Here is a 20451-nt window from a genome sequence, read left to right as displayed (position 1 = left end):
GGGTATAAATTGCCAAATTTTAAAAAATGGTTATTATGTCTATTATATACCCCCAAATTAATATCATATTTTCCTCTGCATTTACTTAATTGACCACAGCTTGGCTTATTTTTCCAATAATGAGGAAGGAATTTACCATGAGATATCCATATTTAATCAATACACATTGTGGCCAACTCTTAACCCAGTAACATGAATAGCTGTCAAGCAGGGGTTTCCAAGCAGTAATTTATTCTTCCTGCAAACCTTATTCAATGACATTACACACAAGAGGCACCCGGCTGGGCACCAACCATACAACTGTGTACACAACCACCTCTGTTCTCTCAGTCAAAAGTGGAAGCCAGACCAAAAAAAACTGCAATACAGCATGGCAAGCGCTATGAGAGAGGTATGTGGAAGTACTGGGGTGTGGGGAGTGGGTGTCAGGGAACAGAGTTAGTAAAATGTGCAGCAGTGAGAGGTGGACATAGTCAGGGACTCGGAACCAGTTCAGTGAGGCTGGTGAGACGCCATCTGAGAGGGCAAATCTCTAGAAATGGATTCACCAGGGGCTCAGTGAGGGGCTTTATTCTGAGCGCAACCATTAGAGTCTTTTAAGAAGAGGTATGTGTGATGTGCAATGCGGGGGGGTGGGGGGGTGAGGTAGTCAGATTTGCATTCAGGGAGAATACAGAAAAATATCACTGCAGGACAGTGGATCACTACATTGATGTATGAGCTCTCTACAGAAGAAGATCAGAGGTCTTTAAGCACTTCCCTGTTTCTAAATCTATGATGCTTTTGTTTGCTCTTTACCACCATCTGATGAAACTAGCGGATCAATCATGGTGGTTTTACAAATTGGACATGAACTTTAGGGCTCTTTGACGCGTTTAAGGGCATGAAAGGCTTGCACCTAGGTCCGTCTCACTCTACACCCATGACCTCCCATGCCCTAACCTCTCTCCCTTGTTTGTGGGTGACGAAGGTGGTTCAGAGAGGGCAGTGTTTTGCTAAAGCTCATATAGTTAACTGAGAAGAGCTGGGGCTAGAACACCCATCTCCTGATTCACAGGAAAGGTACGATGCCTGTGTCTCCTAATCAGAACAGACAGGATGTGAGGCGCCCAGGAGAGAAGGGAGATTAAAGGCGAGGCGCCAGGGGTGGAACACTGAGGTGCACAGCGAAGGGTTCCCCAGTAAGGCAGCCCCGAGCCAGCGGGTGACAGGGGACCAGTGACTTCTGACTGCTGTTCATTTTAGATTCTGACGCAGATATTTTCATTCATGAGCTTTATTATCATAGTCAAGCGACATAGTTTGCCTGTGAAACATCATTCATTCATCTAAAACAAATATATTCAGCTCTTATTAAGTTCCAGGGACTATGTTGAATGCTGAAGATGCAAAGGAGGGAACGTAGTCCCTTCATTCACGGAGCTCTGATGGAAGAAAGAGGCATGTAAACAAGTAAATGACAGCACAACATGGGGAGTGGAGAAACAGGTAGGAAAAATGCTCTCTGGGAGCACAGAGGACAGAGATGGTCATGGAGCCTTCAGGGGGACTCAAGTTTGGGTCTCAGTCTTTAAAGGTGCCTGAGAAATTACCAAGTAGAAGGGAGGAAGATATTCCCAAATAGAAAAACATGGTGCAAATTGCATAAATGATTTATAAATTAAAAAAAAAAGACAAATGGGATTTTTACTGTGTCTTAATATCAAGCATAAGAACAAGTATGTCCCTCTCATCTGTAATTAGGTTTTTAGGTAAATATCATTTTAAAGAGTTTAATCATTTTTATGACTTCTGAGCTCAACAGAGCTGGTATGAGGCCTGTGGCAACTTCTCTGGTTTTGCTGGCAAACAACCTCTTTTCCCAAACGTAAGCCATCCAGGCTTCAATGTGAAATACATCTGGGCATGTATTTACCTTCTTTTTCTGAAGATTAATTTAAAAATTAATTTTTCATTGGTATAGTGCTCATTTGTGAATTAAATATTTTCCACAAAATAAAATTATTTCAAAAATGGCATTGTTTTTACTGTTTCTACTTAGGTATTTATATTTTGAAAATTAAAAAGTCCAATTTTGATGAAACAATGTGAAACTCTCAAACCTTAAATGTCGTTATCTTTTTTGTTTATCTGATTTTGTGTTTCAACCCACTGCAGATGTTATTTCTGTATTTTTAAGGCAAATTACTGTATTTGAGAGAAATGTTGAACTAGGTAACATATAACTTTATAAGTAAAGGTGAAAAAAATCCGTTCTCCCATTTGCTATTTTACTTAACCTGCTCTTGGTCTTAATAGCTACTTGTTTTGGTTACCATTTACCTAGGTCGTTTATTAAGTGAAATTCCTCCCAGGTGGGATGGGCTGACTCTTGGTTGGTCACTTTTGTGATACTGCAGTGATCTGTGTTGTCCTTTGCGCTAGTAAAGCCTTGGTGATGAACCATTAAATAAAATGATCTGCCCCCAGGCCAGGGAGCTGGTCGATTGCCCAACAGTAATCCTGTACAATTAACTATCAAAGATTTGAGCACTCCAGTATTCTAAGAGAGGGAACTGCAGACACTTGGAAAAGCAGAAATGAAGATTGAACATCTGGCTAAGTTTTGGTTTGGAGATGCGTTTGGATAGTTAAATTCATTATTATAACATTTAGATATTTCAACCTTTATCTTGAGTTCTAATTTGGTTGATTTTATTCAGTTCCAAGATAAAAAGTCAAAGAACTTGTTCAGTCTTTACCAAGGATAGAAATGCTTCCTTTATAATATAGACCTCAAACCTCTTGTGGAATGAAATAGGATCTAAATAAAGTAAAAAGCACTCTCCATGAGAGACAGCTTGAAACTATCATATTAAGGCGGGAAAATGATGTAAGTGATCGATTCTTTAGTTCTTAAGATACGTTGTCCGAACGTTATGTTGTTAAGCCATTTTTAGTTACAGAAACCATAAATATTCATTTAGTACCTTGAAAATATTCTTTTGGCAATTCAAGCAATCACCTAGTCCACTAATAAGAATCTAAAGATCATATGTTTTTAGGCTGTGTTCTGCAATACATATTGAGTTCATTACATAAGGAAGAACTGCCTTCTCATTTTGATTTATTTTTATTGTTTCTCCTAAGAGCTTTTTTCTTTTTTAAAAAATTTCTAAAGATGCACCTAACGTTCAGTACAATAGGTAGATATACATACTCAGAGATCAATATCTCAGCACCTTACCCGGTGAAACAGTATGTCAGGGCTTCAAACTTTTGAGTGGATACAAATTCATTTATCCATTCTTTCATTAACATTCCTTTATCGTTGAGCACCTACCATGTGCTGACAACAGTTTCGGAACTAAGGCTACAGGGTTAGACAGACGCTGACTTGCCTTTGTGGGGCTTACAGCTTGAAAGTGGAGATAAACACTTTAAAATCACATATCTGATAAATTAAGGTATGTGCTGTGAAAGAGACATGTAAACAGAGGACTTTAATCCCTTAGTCCTGGGAGCTAGGGAAAGCTTTTCTGAACCAAGACGATCACGGACAGTTCAAATTCAGCCTGGCTTTCAGTAGGAAGCCTGGGTTGACTTCCTAGGTTTAAGCAGGGGTAGTATTGTCCTAGGGGTGTTCTGAAAATCTGTGGTGATGTTGGTGATCACAGTGATAGATTTTTAAAGGCATTTCATCGTTGTGGGTCAGGTCCACTGGACCACTGCCATGTGTGAGAGCTTCTGCTTTATTTCTGAGAGCTGAGAGTCAGCTTTTCAAAGCGTCTTTTACCTAGCCTGTTAGAACTGGGGTTGCCACTGTACTTTTTTACCATTTTGAGAACCTGCATCACTAATAAGAAGCCTCCTCATGAAATGTGAGTTGGCTGTGCAAGACACTTTTAACCAGGTGACTTTGTGCCTGTGAATCCACAGTGACGCTGTTGCTACCTATGGCTGCAAGCATATACCTCTTTCGTTATACATGTGGCCATGCCTCAGCCTCTCCAAAGTGAAATATGTACTGTTTTATTTTACATTCCTTTTGTTCTCTCTGTCTTTATACATGTAGGTCATTATATTGAGTTGTTCAATTTCTGTGTGTAGATAGATAATATTATATGTGATTTTATTTCAGTATAGTAAAGGGGACATTATAAAAAGAGAATCTTGAATCTGAAGAGATGAAAACTACTCTTTTCAACAATACGTGTGTTTTAAAATATAAGCAAAAGTGCTTTAGTATTCGGACTGAAAAAATCATTTGATTCTTGAACTTTGGAATGTTTCACAGATAAAGCCTGTTGAGTTTTAAATGAGACTCAGAAGCAAATGTCTCCTTTTTGACTGTTTTCTGGCCTGAGTTTTAGAGCCATCTCTGACTCCACACACAGAATGATGCTGAGGGAAACATGTTACAATAGATCACTTGGGAATATTTGCAGTGGGTTGTCTTGTTTGGGCTATTTAGTACTAATATGACTGGGTAGAATACTCTAAAATTGAAAGGTCATTTGAAGAAAAATTACTTACAAATAAAATCAAGATTTTTAGAATGCTTTCTTGGAGTGGGCCTACCCCTCTGGAGGACAGCCAGTAGTTCAATGAAAACACATTGAGATGCTTTACAAGAGTACTTTGTTTTAATAGATACCATCGTGAATGAGTAAGACACCATCCCACTAGTGCTACAAAGAAAGTATGACTAGTTTCTGGTCCAGAACACCCAATTACATTCTTAGTATTTATAGAGATAGCCTCCTGGAGATTATAGGAAGTATGAAGTCAGGAGAAAAGAAGCAGATTTACCTAGAGGACAGTAATTATATCTGCATTAGACATAGGAACTTCTAGTTGACAAAACAAATATTGAAGAATACAATTGAGGATACTAGGAATATTAGGAATATATGTAATAGTAAAAGTCAGAAAATCAGATTTATAAAAATAAATTAATGTCTTCCTTGACTTTCCTATTGACTTTTTTGTGAACATCAAATGGGATAATATGTAAACAATATTTTGTAAGTTCTAAGCATTAGGTTGTTTTTGTTCACAGTCTTTCAAATATACATAATACTAGAATGTGTTAACAGGAGTTTATCAGGGGCAAGCCAGCAAGTCTGAAACATGATGAAACCAGATGTATTCATTTTTCTCAGGGATGCTATAATCACAAATTTTGATTCATCAATTCTTACACTATTTATTTGTGGAGGTTCAAATAAATATAGACAGAATCAATTTACATTTACCACCCCTGGTCTCATCTTTTTGTTATATTTTCCAAGAAGTCTAGAGTCTTCCTCCAAGATGATGCCACTTTGTAGTCATCTTTTATACTATATCTAAAAACACATTTTCATTAGAGTATTGAGTCTCTCAAATAGAGGCAGGTTTTTGTTTTTTTGTGGTACGCGGGCCTCTCGCTGTTGTGGCCTCTCCTGTTGCAGAGCACAGGCTCCGGAGGCGGAGGCTCATTGTCCATGGCTCACGCGCCCAGCCACTCCACGGTATGTGGTATCTTCCCGGACCGGGACACAAACCCTTGTCCCCTGCATTGGCAAGCGGACTCCCAACCACTGCGCCACCAGGGAAGCCCTGAAATAGAGGCAGTTTTAAGCCTTCTATTTCTTCAACAGAATTAAAGCAATTACCACTTCCAAATAAGGTCTATGTAATAATGAACATGAGGGAAGAGATGTTTGAAGGGCAAAGGATATTATTCTTTGTTTATTTTAATATATTTTTAATTGCAGTATAGTTTATTTACAATGTTGTGTTTAGTTTCAGGTATACAGCAAAGTGATTCAGTTATATATATATACTTTTTTAGATTATTTTTCCCTCATAGATTATTACAGAACATTCAGTATAGTTCCCAGTGCTATATAGTAGGCCCTGTTGGTTATTTATTTTATATATAGTAGTGTGTATATGTTAATCCCAACTTCCTCAAAGGGATATTATTCTTTCTCTGGAAATAATATCACACAAGATCTGTCCTTGAAACGTTTCTGCTTAAGAGGTGCTGGATCAAAGGGTTTCTTATGACTCTTCTTTCTATCTCTCATCTTTATTAAACCTTATTTTTCTCATGGTTTTTGTTCCCTGCACCTAGATGTTGAGGATGGGCAGCCATTCTCATTATTTCCTCTTTCTTCTGTGCCTTCTTCTCTTATCAGGACCTAGGTTTTCCTACCTTTAATGTGGAGGTCCTTCTGCCGCTCCGCTCTGTCTAGTCCCACCCCCCATGAATAGGCAATTTCCAACCTATGGTTCAGAGTTTCTGGTGCCTGAGACCCTTCAGCAGTGAGAACCTTGGATGGGAGAGGTGGGTGTCTGCAGAACCATTAACATTTGATGAATAAAATCAAGAACGTGAGTTATTGGTACATACAATAATGGTTGTAAATAAACGTGTTTCCAGGAGAAACTCATAAATATCATAGTTGATTGTTATTGAGGAAATGAAGTAAAAAGAGAAAAATCAAAATTTACTTTGGTTCTACCTAAGAAATACAGACTATAAGCACTTATACAAACTGCTTAAAAGGTATGTCCAAGTACAAATGATAAGAGTAACAATCATGCATGTTATAAACTTTCTGGTTTAAAAGTGTTAATAAGGATGATTTATCGTTTAAAGATCCATCTTAGCATATGGGTCACATTAATTTTTACATGTTTTATTGTAGCACCTAAACTTTATATTCGTATGTTTGTAATCATCATTTATTTCTTTAATTATACGGTTGATCTCAACAACATTAACAAAATGAAAGGAGTATTGGGGCATTGAGAGTGCAATAGGGGTTCTCTCATTGTATTGGTCAGATCTTATATAGAGAGTTTAGGATTACATATTTTTAAAAAAAGCTATATAGAGAAATGTAACAGGGACAAAGCTCATTAAAACACTTTACACAATTTCTCAAAGGAAATTGTCAATATCGCTGATACTAATCTGGAAAGGGGATGACTAAGGAGTATTTAGTAACTTTAGTCCAAGAAATGGAGAAATTTTTTTGTTTGTTTATTTGTTTATGCTAGCCAGTTCTCTAGTTCTATAGACCAACTGGGTTTACTGTGAAATTAAGTAGAGATTATTTTTACCTTGAGATCTTCTCAGCTGTAAGTGGATAATTAAGCATTAGAACAAGCTTAGGAACAAGCTTGGAACAAGCTTAGGAACAAGGAAAGCCATGAAATCTCTATCCTTGTGGATTTTTGAAATCTTGGATGATTTAAGCAAAGACTTGAGCTGGTCAAAGACTTGAATATAGAAGAGATGCCATTTTGCTGTTTCTTTTACTGCCCATTCATATTCATATGTAGAGATGGAGATTGTTCCAAAAAGACGGAATCTCTGAATGTCCAGCTCTGTCCATTCCCACTCCAGCTGGTCCTTTCGGAGGCAATGTCAGTTTGCCTCTATTTCTGACCATTAGTTTCAGGTTGCCATTCTTTTTTAACCTAATATCCGTATTATTAAATTTTTTGACTATGTTATTGGAAGCAAAAGTCATTTCTTCCCTGCTGTGGGTTAAGCAGTACCTCACTATTGTTCCAGCTTTCTGGAATTCTTCACAATAGGTTCCAGACCTAGGTTAATTAACAACTCTGTTAACACCTCCTGGAGCTCAAGTGGTTCAAATACAACCTGCTGAGACATTATTTCTTAAAAGGTGAAGGCTAATGACCCAACTTTTAGTCACCATCTCAGAGGCCAGTTTTCAATCTCATAAAAATTTTAAGTCAAGGAAGCTCAACATAGAAAGTCACGAGCTGTCATAAAATACCATTCCGGATACAGTAGGTTGGAATTGCCTGGGCACTTGGTAACCTAAAATACAAGTTAACAGTAATTCCACCTCATTTAGTTGTGTTTAAGGTACTTGATAGTTATGCTTAATAGACCATAAAAATTATACCTTAAGACACTACTTAAATACAATAATAAATCCTTGTACAAAGTTGTCCCAGAAACTGCAATTTAAAAACTCATTATAAATGTTAACTAAACCACACATTTGTCTGTATGAAGACTTCTTGAGTATATAAAATTGTAGATGTGCCAAAATTCTTAAAAAGAATCCATTTCAGAGCATAGTTTGGTGTATGCCCCTTTTTTGGTAATTTGGGTAATAAATATTTAAAGGTAGTTTTATTCAAATATTAATATTTTATAAGTATATGTTGATATATCTTGAATGAAATGAACTTTTCTTCTCTAATAAACAACCATAATCCCAGCAGATATCACCTCTAAGTGACATGGGACCAAAACTGGATGACAGCTTGTTATGTAGCATGATATCAGTGTTCCTATATCATTACTGAATATCCATGAGGATAAAAGGAATTTAAATGCCAGAATATAGACTGCCACAAAAAGGGCAATAGAACAGATTATTCCCTATCTGCTGCATTGCCAGGCACAGTACTATTAGGTACCGCATACCTGTTATTTTATTTAATCTTCAAAATCAGCCCATGCAGCAGTTATTATAGCTCTTAATAAAAAGAAGAGAAAAATGAGGCTTAGTGGTTAAATAATTTACTTAAGATCATACTTCTATTAATTAAAGAAGCAGCATCCAAATTTCAATCTATCCCACTTCAAAAATCCATGCTTTCAGCTATATCATAACACATATATGGCATGACCACAGTTAAAGAGCTAAGAGAAATCAGGGAAAGCTTTCTAATGTGTCTTATATCCCTCAGTGATAGAAGAAATGGCTAGAACATAAAAAGTGTTAAAAGTATTAGACACAAATAGGGTGGAACTTTGAAAAATGATTAATTACATGATAATAGTACTGCCGTATTTTCTAGAAATCTTGTGGAGCAAGTGTTAAAAAGGACAGGTTGAAAATTGGTCATGTAGGCCAGTTGATGTCAAAAGTTTTATTCAAGTAATGGGGATTTTTATTAAGAAGCATCTTAATGTCTTAATTTTGGTTCTAGCAAATATTTTTGTGTTTCTTTTCTCCCAATTTTAATGTGATTTGGTGGTGGGAGGTTGCTGAGAGGTTAATCAAATCAACATTTTGTGTGGCCGTCTTATGACTTAACAAATTATTCAAAAGTTACTGCAACTTGGATATTTAAAGTGATGTATAGCATAACATAGAAGCACACGTAACTTAAGTATATGAATAACCTTTCTTTGAGGAAATATCCAATTTTAGTTATTGCTTGAAAAGTAAAAACACTATTATTTCTGTGGCCAGGGGCTCTGGAAAATATTGAATCCTGTATTATTGATTATCAAAAATGAATATCTCATGGGATTTGTAGGCCTTACAAGGATCTATGGATTTAAGATCAGAATAGCAAATTTTCTAGTTATTTTCCCCTTTTCTCTTTTTGGTTCAGAATGGAGGTTAGCTGGTAAAATAATGCTCAGCAGAATATTTTGAGAGCAATTTATCTGAATATTGATTTATTGAAACATTTTATAATAATTCTTTAAAAGTTCTTTTAGAATGTACAAAAAGGTGTTTTTACTGCCTTTCAATTATTAGTGAAAGGAATAATTTATTATCTCAAGAAAATGGAACTTTTCCTTTCTCAAGAATGAGTCTGCAGCGTTCTGTTGGTCCAGCATAGCTTGGGACCCATGCTAGCTTTTCTATTAATATAGTTTTCTTTCCCTTTCTAATATTCAGTTACTCCCAGTCAAAACCCAGCTGAAAGACAGACTCTTCAGAGAATCAGAGTTCCCTTGTTTCATTCTCTGTCTCTGTCTCTCTCATAAAGGGGTGTCTCTGTGTGTGTGTGTGTCTGTCTGTCTGTCTATCTGTCTCAACATGATGCAATAAATATGACACAGGCATAGGAATCAGCGTGTCCTAAGATTGCATCTCAGTTTTATTACCAGATAGGTGACAGAGGTGTCTTCATTTCACAGGAGCTCAGTTTCCCTATCAGTAAAATGGAGATTAAATGAGGTAACGTAAAAGCATCTTATTACATCCCCTTATATTTAGTCAGTGTACTTTAGTTCCAATTCCTTCCATTTTCTTAACTCTTATATTAACATTATGTTGATATTTCTGGGTTGGGACAAATTCTTTAGGTAAACCTTTGTGTTTTCTTCAGTTTTGCCCTAATGACTAGGAAACATGGCTTGGGTTCTCCTGGCCGGCTGGCCTTCTTCATCCCCAGATCTCACGTGCTCTTGTTCTCCCAGCATGTCTTTGAATGCTGCTCAGTAAAATCAGCATTCGTGGGTACATAAGCCTTCTTAGAGACCTACTGCAAATAGAATGGGGAAAGAAAGAGAGACAGCATCTATCAGATACCTGCACACAGCGGTCTGTGTGTTATTGTCTGACAATCTTATTAAAAATATGTGAGACAGGGCTTCCCTGGTGGTGCAGTGGTTAAGAATCCGCCTGCCAATGCAGGGGGCATGGGTTCGAGCCCTGGTCCTGGACGATCCCACATGCCATGGAGCAGCTAAGCCCACGTGCCGCAACTACTGAAGCCCACGCACCTAGAGCCCATGCTCCGCAACAAGAGAAGCCACCGCAGTGAGAAGCCCGCGCACCGCAACGAAGAGTAGACCCCGCTTGCCGCAACTAGAGAAAGCCCGCGTGCAGCAACAAAGACCCAACTCAGCCAAAAATAAATAAATAAGTATATGTGAGACAGATAGCATTAGCTATACTTTACAAAAGAAATTGAGCTTTCAAGGGATTAACTTCTAAAAGACAAATAGCTATTAAGAGGTAGAGCAAAAATTGAACTTTGCGCTTTCTGTAAAACTTTGTTCTTCCAAAATACAATATTGCTATTAAAAGAGAACTACTTTTCTAAATGGAAGCACGTGGTTCGTTATTGAATCCATTTTGTAGAGAAGGATGGGACAGCCTATAGAGAACACATAGTTGGAGTAAATAAGGCATGTGTGTAAGTAAGTGCAATGAAAGAGAAAATATGTTAAACACCATGAGCGATTCAGATAAAATAATGTTTGGTTTAAAGGGAGACAAGGATATTTCTGGTTGTAGTGCTTGAGAAAGTCTTTTTTGTTGAGGTGACATTTGTTTTTGTTTATTTAATTTTTACCGAAATATAGTTGATTTACAATGTTGTGTTAGTTTCAGGTATACAGTAAAGTGAATCAGTTATACATATATATATATATATATAAATGTATATATTATTTTTTTACATTCTCTTCCAATAACCTATAAAGGTTATTACAAGATATTGAGTATAGTTCTCTGTGCTATACAAGTAGGTCCTTGTTGGTTATCTATTTTATATGTATTAGTGTGTATATTTTAATCCCAAACTCCTAATTTATCATTCTCCCCTCCACTTTGGTAACCATAAGTTTGTTTTCTATATCTGTGAGTCTATTTCTGGTTTTTAAATAAGTTCATCTATATCCTCTTTTTAGATTCTGCATATAAGGCATATCATATGATATTTTTCTTTGTCTGACTTACTTCACTTAGTATGATAATCTCTAGGTCCATCCACGTTGCTGCAGATGGCATCATTTCTTATTTTTTAATGGCTGAGTAATATCCCATTGTGTATATATATATATATATATATATATATATATATATATATGCCACATCTTCTTTATCCATTCATCTGTCGATGGACACTTAGGTTGCTTCCATGTCTTGCTATTGTAAATAGTGCTGCTATGAACATTGGGGTACATGTATCTTTTCAAATTACGGTTATCTCTGGATATATGTCCAGGAGTGAGATTGCTGGATCATATGGTAGCTCTACTTTTAGTTTTCTAAGGAACCTCCATACTGTACTCCATAGTGGCTGTATCGTTGAGGTGACATTTGGATTTGGCTTTAAATAATGGGTGGAATTTGGATATGTAAGCACAGGAAAGTGGAAAGGATAGGAAGTGGGGGAGACTATGAACAAAGGCAAATAGATAAGGGAGTAAGTTGGAGGTATTTAATAAAAAAAGTGAGCAGTTCGTTTTTTCTTGCATGTAAGGGCAAGGAATGGAATAATCAAGAAAGGAATGTGAAATTTTGAATGATATGTTAAGGATTTGGGAATTCAGTAAACACTAGAGTAGGGTGCCATTGATGGATTTTGATTACAGGATTGGCATACTATGATATAAGAATAATATTAATGGTAATAAAGAGTAATAATGCAGGCCATGATGCTGAGTGCTCACCTTGTGAGTATAGTCAAGCTATTTAGGGGATGATGACAGTAGTGCCCATGAAGTAACTAGCTTTGGTAGGGACAATGGGAGCAGAAAGTTAAGGATGAAGACTGTATTAGAACAGATAAACACTTAACAACTTACTAGATGCCCAAGGCAGGGGAAAGGAAGGTTTCTGAGATGACACCCACATTTCTGTTTTGTATTATAATCAGAAACGTAGAGGACACAAAGGAGGAGCAGAAACAGGTTTAAAAGGAAGAATAATGAACTCACGTGTGGATTGTAGCATTTGAAGGAAAGGTGGAGATAGATTTTGGGTTGTTAGAGGCGTGATGTGAGCTTAGGAAGAAAGGTCACTGTTAGGTATCTTGATTTGTGAGTGATCTGCATCAAGGAGATAAATTAATCTATGAGAGAAAATGAAATAATATAGGAGAGATTTGCTGTTGAAAGACAGAGAGAGCACAGTAAAAAAAATCTATGTTGTATTAAGACAAAGAAGAAGAGATAGCAAAAAAGACAAAACAGAAACAACCAGAAAGATAAGAGCTTAGAGAGCTTTCCACTGAAGTCAAAAGAAGAGGTATCAAGAAAGAAAAGGTGGCCGGCAATGTCAAGTATTGCAAGGAAACCCAGGGTGATGGATAATGAGAATGATCTCTCTAAAAATCCTTACTTTTGAACATGGAGAATGAACCTGCTTTTATATTTGTGACATCGTCTCGTATGCCTTGTGTACTTTTCTCTATATGAGAGGCTTTCCATTGAATCACCTTGACTTGACTCTACTTTTGGAGTCAAAGGGTCTCTTGATGTCATTCTCTTTGCAAATTATCACATACATCAGTGCATGGAGCCAAAAATCTTAAAAATTATTATTTAAATAACAGCAAATAAACCAAAAAAGTTTAATATTTTACATTGATCACATGTTCTCCTATCATCTTATTAGGTATTCTATGACTTTTTTTTTTTTTTTTTAACTACTTCTTAACAGTATACACGTTTTTGGAATCAAAACCGTGATCAGGGCTTCGCTGGTGGCGCAGTGGTTGAGAGTCCGCCTGCCGATGCAGGGGACACGGGATCGTGCCCTGGACCGGGAAGATCCCATATGCTGCAGAGTGTCTGGGCCCGTGAGCCATGGCCACTGAGCCTGCATGACCGGAGCCTGTGCTCCGCAACGGGAGAGGCCACAACAGTGAGAGGCCCACGTACCGCAAAAACAAAAACAAAAACAAAACTGTGATCAGAAACCTGTGGGTGGGGATCTCAGCCTCCTGCTGCCATCTCAGCACTGTGAGCTGAAGCTTACTTCCTCAAAATTGAGGCTGGATAGGCAAAATAAAGACTATGGCTTTTATTTTACTTATTTATTTATTTTTAATCACACTTCTGCCAGGCAAAATGGAAATTTCTAGCTTTTTCACAAGTCTTGTTAAAGCTTTCTTGGACCTGAGTTGACACAGGTTCTATTAAAAATAACACTGTTATAAAACAAATACATTTTGCTGTAAATAATCATCTCTATCTAGACATCCCACAGGTGTCTCAAATGTAGGATGTCTAAAATACAGCACATCCCTTTCTCCATCCTGGTCATGATATTGCATCTCCCATCTCTGTCCATGGCAGAATCCTCCATTCACTTGCCGTAGCTAGAAAGAAAGCAGGAAGCTATATTTAATCTTCTTTCTACTGCTCCTCACTATATTCATCCGGTCAAGAAGTACTATCAGATATTTTGTCCTGATTAACTCTTCAGTCTGTCGGGTACTCCTCTCTTGCCTGCCACTAGTTCTGCCTCCCTATTACTCTTTCTGACCATATGATTTAGCATATTGCTACGTGCTGGGCATTATTCAGGTACTGGAGATCAAACAACGAATTTGAAAGAGTCATTCCATGCCATCGTGAAGCTTTAGTCTGGTGGAGAAAACAGACACCTATCAACCAATGATATTAATATTTAATTGTCAATGGGATAAATGCTTCAAAGAAAAAATACAGAGTACAACAGGTGAAGAAATAGGGCAGGTTTCTTAAGAAAAAGAAAAGACTCTTAAGCTGAAAAACCGTGACTTAGAGGATGAATGGGAATAAGACAAAGTAGAGAAGGAAAGCATTCAAGGCTGAAGGAATTCTGGAAGCTCTACCCTTGGAATGAACCTTACTTGGAAGATCTGAAATCAGGATAGTTGGAGTAAAGTGAGCAAGTGCAGAAGATGAATGAACCAAAGCTACAGTTGGGTTGAAGCCAAATCATGCAGGGCCCTTAGGTATGAGGACCATGTACTTAATCTTCAAAGCTGAAATATTTTTTAAATGAAGGGGCAATTGGTGTTAAACTGGAAGTGATCTGGAAAGGCCTGGCCATACGGTCACCTTAGAGTCATGTTAATGATTTTAGGTTTTATCCTAAGAGAAAAGGAAAACTATTGAAGGGTATTAACTTGGGGCGTGAATTTATCAGATTAGCTTCTCAAATAGCGTTTTCTTCCACCACCCCTACCTTCTCTGCCTACTTTTTCCTGTTTCATTTTCTTTCACAGCCCCTATCAAAACCTGAATTTATGTATTTATTTTTTTAATTTCTTTTTTGCTTCTTGACTTTAGGCTCTGTGAGGGCAGGGACTTTGTTATATTCACTGCTGCAATTCTAGTAGCTAGAATAGTGCACGGCATACAACAAATGTTTTATAAATTGTTGAATGCATGAATCAGAATCAGATTGCTTTTTCAAGGCACTTGTGGTTATTGTCTGAATTGAATAGAAAGAATAAGAGTTGATGGCCTGAGAGGTGGTAACAGGTAGGAAAGTTGACAGATGGAGAAATAAGAGGTATATTTAAGAAGGAGTGATAATTTAGAGGTAGGTGGTAAGGAAGAAGAAGCATCAAAGGTGACTTCCAGATTTCTGGAATGAACCTCTGAATTAATTTGAGGTGCCACTAATGGAAACGCTTGGGGAGGGAATATGGTGTCATGGTAAAGACTGCAGGGGTTCAGACTACTGTCTCTGTCATCGACACTATGACTTTGGGCAAACTGCTTAATTTCTGCATGCCTCGATTTCGGCATCTCTACAATGGAGGATAAGATTAGTACCTACTCTGTAGGCCACATTGTGGGGATTGAATCAAAGAATGTTCAGAAGGCATTTAGAATAGTGCCTAGTATATAAAAAAGGACTCAGTAGAAGTTAGTGTGGGAAAGAGTAGGGGACAAGTAAAAAGGGAGAATCAGTTCAGTGTTGTAGTTTTTGAGTTTTGGTTGCCCTGAGACATCCAAGGGGATATACCAAGATGGCGTTTGTAGGAAATGAATTTCGATCCCAGAGGAGAGACCTGGGTCGGAAATAGAAATTGGGAGTCACCTGAATATGATACTAAACTCTGGAAGACACAAACACGTAATGGGTAAGGGAGACTGAGAAGTATCAAGAGAATTAGGGCAAAAGCCAGGAGCCAAGAGGAGGAACAGTGAAGAGCTATGCCAATACTTGTTGTTGGCCTTTGTTTTAAGGGCCATACAGCCAGACTGCTCGTCCAGTCTGCTGTGGCCACAGTGGTCTTTATGAAACATGAAGACTAAACCCATCTCATTCCCACTTCACATCTTTCAGTGACTCCCCAAGTCACTCAGTTCTGAGTCCAGTCTCAGCCTGCCATGCAAGGTACTTCACATTCTGTCCAAATGTGCCTCTCAGGACACTTCCTAGTGCATCAGATATGCCACACTTTCTGTTACCTGTAGGCATGATACACGCTGTTCTATTCGTTTGGGCTGCCCTTCCACCTGCTGTCCACAAGGCTAACTGTGGGTGGACCTGCCAGAGGGACCTTTCATCTACTCCTGTGGAATCTCCTGTTTCTCCCCAGGGAGTGACCTTACCGCACCAGGTTTTTTGGGTTCATTTTGTTTCTCTGAGGCCACGAGTTCACTGAGGGGATACTGGGCCTCCTTTGGATCTCCAGTACCTCGTGCAACGCTTGCCGTGGTGCGCACACTGAATGTTTGTGGAATTAAAAATGGTTAAAAAGTGTATCTCACTAACTTTCCAAACTCCACATAACCATTTCACATTTACTCAGACAATCCAGAAAAAGTTTAATATAGGAAAGATCCATATTTAGAAATACTCTATCCATACTATAGTCAGATATATTCAGATAAACTAGAGGTGGGCTAAATTGGTTCATAGAGTTATTAGATGATGTTAAATGTCACAGAATTATTATCTAAATCTGTAAATAATATACTTTTTCTATAATCATATTTAGTAAGTTGGTTGAGTTCTGAGTTTAATGATTTATATGTCATACATATTTTTGTTTACATTGACTCAATTCTTAAGTGCTTACTTAATTCTAGCACTTTTACAAGTGGTTTGGAGGTGGAAAAAACGGTCTTCTACCTCTTGGTCTCCTCTGGGTTGATACAAAAGATATGTAAACAAAGGATGGGAGAATGGAGCCTTCATATTCTGTAACTGTTTAACCCTGGAAGATGAGTTTCATTTTAATATTTGGCATTGAAATAATCTATGTAGGACCATTACTACACTACTTTTTAGAAAACTTGGATTTTTTTAAATGAACTAAGTAGCTAATTTGATTATCTAATTTATTTCATCTATACTTTAAATTTATATCTTTTGCTATGGATTAGAAATGACATTTAGAACTTTTATTGAGGACTAGAGGAAAATTATACCCCTCTTTTTCAGGCACATCATTTCAGGCTTAATAAGTAAAAGAGTATACTGGCAAAAAAAAAAAAAAAAATTACAGTTTTATCTGGGAGACATGACAGCATCAGCTATTCAGTCAAATCAGGAATTTTCCTATCCCTTCCAAAGCGACCCATTTTTGGACCCGAATGAATGAAAGCACTGGTTGTTTTGGCTTTCCCCACCCTAGAGTCTAGTCCAAATTCTGGGCTCAGAAGTTTCTCATCTGAGAATCATCAGATAATAATGAGTCATTATCATTATAGTGATGAGTGCTATTATGGCATTCAGGGCCCTGGGTCTGAAATGGCACATATTTGGTGGTAACGCGTTTGTTATTGTTAATCATGGCAGGTGACGATGAGATTACTGGAAAAAAATATTTTGAAGTGGTATCATATGTTCATCAGGAAGAAATGGGTGATTCTGGTAATTGAATTTGCCCAGGTTTGTAAATCTTTTCCCATCCGTTTCATTCAGATTTAAAAATAGATGTTATTAAGTTCAAAGACTAATTCTAGCCGTATTGGCTGACAGAAATACATCTGTCTTGATTCACATTTACTCTATTTTATGTTTCCTGATTTTTGAGAGAATGAGTTATTCAGCTTCATTCTCACTTCTGAATATTAAATAAACTGTTTTGCTTGTGCTATTTTTTTCTGTGAAATGGAAGAATAAGAAATTATGTATGATATTTCTAAGGGACACATGCAAATTATATACTGTAAGGGAGATAACTTCAAATTATTTCAAAATAGTATACTTTCCCATAAATATCATAATTTAAATTCATGATTTTTAAAAAAGAAATATGATTTTCCTGACTTTTACATACATCATTAGATATATATGACACATATTCAGGTCTGTGTAATATTTTAGAACTTTGAAAATTCTTTACAAGACAGTCAATTCTAAAGGATTTGTACTGGTCTAGATACTTGGTCCAAATAGCTAAAAAATTATTTTAGAGGTGTATGAAGCATACTAACAAGCTATCTAAAACTTTTGCTCTTTTACATCTACAAAATATTATCAGTGATAGTGGCAGCCGATTTTATCTAGAAACAATAAAAATATTGGCCTGATTGAAAAGATAGCAGGCAAAATTGGATATTTCCAGCTAGAGTTCTGTGTTATAGGGTAAAGTAAATAATTTTAAAATTGATTAGCATTGCCTAAAAGGCAGAGTCACAGGCTGTGAGAATATGAATAGGTGGCTTGAATAGATAATGATGTGAAAAATGTGAGGATGTTTATATTTAAATGCAAAAATCCATGCAAGAATCCAGTGGCTAGATGAATTTGTTATTAATACTGTTCCCTAAACCACTAATGAGAAATGCTTTTTTTTTTTTTTAAAGATTTAAGATTGTGTAAATGCTTTGTACCTAACACTGATGGAAGTAATTGGTAAACTGCTTAATCAAGTCCCACTTGGAGGTGAATGGGAACTGCAGGGTGGAAAATGTAGGCTGGGTAAGGAACCCAACAAGTCAGCAGAGCTCTCTTTACAGAAAGAAACAAAGATAGCAGTAATTAATGACCCTGACTCTGTGCCAAAAAAGCTTTCTTCTGACAACTCCAACTTAATTAAAACTTAAGACATTTCAATGGCCTCAGAAAGCCCCTGATGGGGTGAACTCTTGCAGACGCGTGAGAAAATTTTGTAAATTAAAGGAAAAGATGTGTGTTACCACTAGTGCCATGACTCTAATCCCTGACAGTCAAAGAATCTATTTAGCCCAAGCCTTTTCTTTTAACTGGCTCACACCTGCAGGCTTCCTGGCACTTCCTCTGTACCAGAGAAGGCCGTTTTTGTGTTTTACGGAAGATCAGATAATAGGAGTCTTGCTGTTCCTTTTGTTTTTGTGCATTGTTCATTAGCCTGTGAGTGTTGCAGGCACCCTTGATATGCTTGGCTTGATCCGGAGTAGAGCATTGCCTGAAAGCTTTAGGTGGTGCAACACGGGGTAAAGATGGGTTGGCGGAAAAAGTAAGGTTTTTTTTTTTCTGGGTTTTTTTTCTGTTTTTTTTTTTTTTTTTAAAATGTGAAAGTGGCTCAAATTAAAACTCACAGTTGATGGGGCAGCCTGAATGGCTGTGGCCTGCTGTTCTTAACAGCAGAGTGACAAGAAACGAGGTTCTGTGCGAGACAGCGCAGATTGGAGACACAGGGAAATGCGTTGTTAAATAGCCCTTGCTCCTTTTCTTGGTGCCATTTTTAATTCACTCGAATCAACAAGCATACAGATTCCTAGGAGGTATGGAAAACAGGTGTACTGTGCTGGAAAGAAAATCGCCGGGTGATTTATTTATTAATAAATATATCGAAGACTGAAATCTTAGAAATGGCATTGGTGGAATACCAATTGGGGTGAATGGGTCCTCAATTTACATGAGAAAAAAAAGGAGTTTAATTTCTCCTCCCTCCCCTCTGGAAAGTGTTTTGGTGGGTTATAATAGCAAATACCACCCTCCCTACCCCACCGTGCCGACTGGGGCACACACACTCCTGTTTCCTGTGGCCTCAGGCAGATCTGGTGGCTGGGACTTGAGAAGGTCAGTTCCTGGATTGTCGCTTCCCTCTTGGACCCGACTTGAGGCTGGTGTGTTGTGAAGGGCACAGACATGTTCCTGTTTAGATCCAGGCTTGGGTATCTTTGTAAGTGTCCATCCTAAGGAAAGAAAAGCTTGTCTCCAGGTACTCAAGAATCTCATCTTTTGACTCTTCAAGGTTTTGTTTTCGGAGGTAAATTATGCAACATTTGTTTTTGCAGGTGATGGGCCATCACTTACATGAGCTGTGCTGAGCTGCTTTTTCTGGGAATGGGGATGATCAGAAACTGAACCTTTTACAAAAATTTGGGGAATGACGCTTTAGAACAGAACATCACTTCACTCGATTTAAAAAACAAAATACGAAAACTTCTGTCCATGAGCGTTAACCAAATATAATATATGGGTCCTGTCTTTTGGTGTTTGGAAAGGCTCACCAGCTAGTTATTCTTTTCGTACTAACCATTTTCAGATGCGAAAAGCGAGGGAGGTGGGGGAGGGAAGGTAGGAATCAACATGTTTGATCCTGTGTATGAAGTTGTTGTTTGTTTGTCTGAATTTCAGAATGCTAACCCTTATCCAACCGATCTAAGACCAAATAAATACCACCTGTGCCCATTTATGTATTTTAAAAGAAGCACATAAAAATATTTTAATGAATTACTAAAACTCATAGTTTATATTGAATCACAGTTATTAATATTTCTCCTCTTCCTTGCTTTTCTTATTTTGGGAGTTTGCTTGTTTGTATGGAATTGAACCACCCCAATTAAAATGGGAGAAAGGTTTTTTTAAAAAATAAACTACTGTAACAGAATATGTTTGGGAGTTGTAAAAGTTTTTCCATTGAAAAAATCAGAATTTAAGAGGATCCTGTTACACGCTGTGGGCAGAAATCAGAGTCAGCAGAGCTTGCGAAAACAGATTTTTTTTTAGCAAAAATTTGTTGCGGGTCACTGTGAATGGTAAAAAAGAAAAAGCTTCACATCACAGTGTC

The 20451-nt window shown here is 37.4% G+C and overlaps 1 protein-coding gene across 2 annotated transcripts in view; it reads left to right on the top strand.

The window, feature by feature from the left end:
- Window positions 1–20451, top strand: part of ZFHX4 (zinc finger homeobox 4) — a gene marked incomplete at its 5' end in the record, with an annotated part of 158929 nt that overhangs the window by 50397 nt on the left and 88081 nt on the right. The gene's annotated exons all lie outside the window — the stretch shown is intronic.

Source organism: Grampus griseus, assembly GCF_964374135.1.
Source record: "Grampus griseus genome assembly, chromosome: 17".
NCBI classification, from domain to species: Eukaryota; Metazoa; Chordata; class Mammalia; order Artiodactyla; family Delphinidae; genus Grampus; species Grampus griseus.
The sequence above is the reverse complement of the archived record's forward strand: the minus strand, read 5'-3'. Positions and strand labels throughout refer to the sequence as shown.